The following is a 3313-nucleotide window of genomic DNA, read 5'->3' as shown; positions in this document are numbered from 1 at the left end:
TAAAAAAATTAACTTTGAAAGACTAAAGAATCATGGGGAAAAAAAACATGAATTCTCTATGCAGTATTCCCGTAGTGCTGGAGTTCTGCCATTCTCATTGATCGGTAAAGTTGGTCTTGGCGGGCTGTTCTTGCCGATCTTCTGGGGAAGGGGCCTGTTGCCGTGGTTCCCAAATGTCTTTGCCGGAGGCGGAATTGCACAGCACTTGCTGGGGAACGCTGTGAATTGTATAAGACTGATGAATCACAGACCTGTACCTCTGAAACAAATACTACATTATATGTTTAAAAAAAAGAGAGAGAGAGAAGATAGCAGGAAGGGAAAAATGAAGGGGTGAAAATCAGAGGGGGAGACGAACCATGAGAGACTTTGGACTCTGGGAAACAAAGAGAGGGTTCTAGAGGGGAGGGGGTGGGAGGATGGGTTAGCCTGGTGATGGGTATTAAAGAGGGCACGTATTGAATGGAGCATTGGGTGTTATACACAAACAATGAATCATGGAACACTACATCAAAAAAAAAAAGAAAAAAAAAGAGCAGGTAGGGAGGTTAGAACTGGGCCTTTTGAGAAATGGTGAGCAGCACAATCCTTTTGCAAACTACACAGTTTGCAGCTCACCTTTCTCCACGGCGGTCAGGGCGGATGGGTGACTGGACGTGTGGCCCTTCGTTATCTCTGTTCCTAGGCTCTTCTAGCTCCCTCCTCGAAGGACGTTTTTCTTTCCATCACCTGTCAGACCCCCCAACTTCATTGTAACTTAACTTTCCACAACACGCATACACATCCGGTCCGTGCATTTCTACACCTACACCAAATTCATTTGCCCACCACCTAATTCAGTAGCAGAGAATATTTCTTTAAGCCCTTGATTTCTTTTGTGAACTGCAATTATTGACAAGGCTAGTTTCCATGGTTATATTGAGGGGGAGGATTGTCTCTGCAGTGGATTTGTTTTATCAATGTTCTGATCTTTTTTCTATGCTGTTCACTAATCCCCTAAATTTCATAGCTTTGAGCAAAACAATGGCTCTCTCACTGTGTTAATGTGTACAAGACAGCACAGTCCTTGGCACCCAGCTGGAGTCTAATAAATCATAGCTCTAATTATATACCCAATAAAGAAAATCTGGGAACCGTTTTGTTTAAGAATAAGGAAATTTTACAGGGCTAGCATTTAGGCAAAAGTGCTGTATTTCTTTCTTCTTTTTTAAAAAGATTTTATTTATTTGAGAGACAGAGAGAGCGCTGAGTGAGAGAGAGAGGAGGAGCTGGGGGGTGGGGTAAGGGGGAAGCTGAATCCCCGCCGAGTGGGAAGCTGCAGGCGGGGCTCGATCCCCGGACCCTGGGATCATGCCCTGAGCCCAAGGCAAGCGCTTAACCCACTGAGCCACCCGGGCGCTCCCTGTACCGTACTTAAGCATCCAGAAGATCAACATCTAGGAGGCTGCAGAGAGAGCAGGGGCGACAGCGGCAGACTGGCAGTCAGCCTTGCGGAGAGCTAACTGCAGCTCTGGTACCGGTGGGGGGTACTAGTTAACAAGTAACCTCTTTCCTGGTGTGTAAAATGAGAGCATTAGTACATACGGTGGCGAAGAACCCTTCCGGCTCTAAGTCTGTGACACGTTGATGGCTCCTGTTCCCGGATGAAGGGACACGCCCGGAGGAAGCGGCTGCTGCGCACGTCAGCAAACGGGAACGGGAGCCCTTTGAGTCTCTATAAAGGTCGGTGCTGCCGTCGGTCACAGTTCTCGTGAACTCAATAAACTGTGCGATATTCTGGAAACAGCTGCCTCTCGGGAATGTTGTGCAAGTCATCCAGTTGGGAGAACAGAGAACAAGAAATCGTAAAATGCTCTCAGGGAGACAGAAGATGCTGGAAATAGAAGCCGTACTCTTTACAGAAAGAATCAAAAGCCGTTGCACAACTATTTGTATGACTTGTGCCTAAAATGAATATTTTTAGTTTTTAGGCTTTGCTTTTTTTTTTTTTTTTCCTTAAAGAGCCAGGGAAATTGGAAAGGGAGCGATTTCTTCAGAAGTCGAAGAGAAAGAAAGGGAAAGACACGAGGAAGCCAGTGAGTGGAGGTGGCCGTGTGTCCGTGCTGTTGTCTTCGCCCCGAGTGCGCCGCGACCCAATCTGGAAGCTCTCACAGGCTTGGCGGCAAGACCCTGGTGCTGTCTCTTCCCGTTTCAGCCGGGCGGGCTGGGAGAACTTGGCTCTGTAGTGCCCCGGTAGTTAGGCTACACAACAGCTCTGGAAAATTATTAAGCTAACAGAGAGACAAATGGCTTGGGAGTGAACAAAGTTAGCAACTCTGGAAAGCTCAGTAACAGTTCATCATGTTTGGGCTTCTCCCTAGACTAAGATCCCAGTTCCTAAAGGGGAATCCAAATGGCAGTAAACTTTTTACATTACTCACCTCCCTTTTTTTAACCTCTTGTTTTTATGTTGTCAGTTAAAGCTCAGAGTACATGGCTTCATCTTATTCCATTTCTTTCCTCTTGGCCTTGAGCCATCTTCCTCTTTGTGCCATCATCCCAAACAGACACATGTTCATGGTCGTGCAGCGCTCTCTCACACACACATGCACACACTCATCCATGTGCATTGCCTCATATTCACACACCTCACACTCACAGGTGAACACACATGTGCACACACTCGCCCATGTGCATTCCCTCACACAACACACACACTCCTCACACTCACACATGCAAACATACTGACTTGTGAACACACACATGCACACACTCACCCATGTGCATTCCCTAATACTCACCACACACTCCTCATACACACAGACTCACATGCGAACTCTCTCACGTTCATGCATGCACACATGTACACACTCTTGCACACACTCATGAGGCTCCCAGTTTATTACCGTCCATGTCTGGGCTGTGGTAATAAGGCCACTCTGAATGTCTTCTCACTCTTCCAGGTAGCTGGAACTGCAGATGTCTAATCCTGAAAGTTGAAAGCTCACTGTGTTCGTATGTGTAACTGGTTTATAAAATGGTATAAATTGGGTGAGGAACACACATGAGGTGGTTTTATTATTTTTCCAAACACAACCTTCCAATATGCTTTGTTGAATCTCCATTTCCTTCCCTTAATGGTAGATCCCAGGGCTTCCAAAAAATACAGTCTGGCATCCAAAAAATACAGTCTGGGCCAGATGGAAACATAATATATTATCAGCTTTAGTACTCATTCACTCACTTCCCTGAACACTGTCCAGGCACCCAGGACCTTGTAGAGAGGAGGCGGATGTTTGCTTTTTTGTTGCTTTTCACTTCTGCTTCTAGCCTC

At 46.2% G+C, this 3313-nt stretch overlaps 1 long non-coding RNA gene across 2 annotated transcripts; it reads right to left on the bottom strand.

The window, feature by feature from the left end:
* Nucleotides 1–6: 6 nt before the first annotated feature.
* On the bottom strand, nucleotides 7–2220 carry LOC141371245 (uncharacterized). Of its 2 annotated transcripts, none has more exons than XR_012376044.1 (3): nucleotides 1585–2220; nucleotides 619–729; nucleotides 7–218 (listed from the first exon to the last, which is right to left on the bottom strand). It is a non-coding gene; the product is annotated as an uncharacterized lncRNA (long non-coding RNA). The 2 variants fall into 2 exon arrangements; XR_012376045.1 differs by lacking the exon at nucleotides 1585–2220 and adding an exon at nucleotides 1414–1558.
* Between the last annotated feature and the right edge of the window lie 1093 nt (nucleotides 2221–3313).

This window comes from Callorhinus ursinus, unplaced genomic scaffold (assembly GCF_003265705.2).
Source record: "Callorhinus ursinus isolate GAN/ISIS: 27379988/994484 unplaced genomic scaffold, GSC_fseal_2.0 scaffold62, whole genome shotgun sequence".
NCBI classification, from domain to species: Eukaryota; Metazoa; Chordata; class Mammalia; order Carnivora; family Otariidae; genus Callorhinus; species Callorhinus ursinus.
Note: the sequence above shows the minus strand (reverse complement) of the source record. Positions and strands in the feature narration are given on the sequence as shown.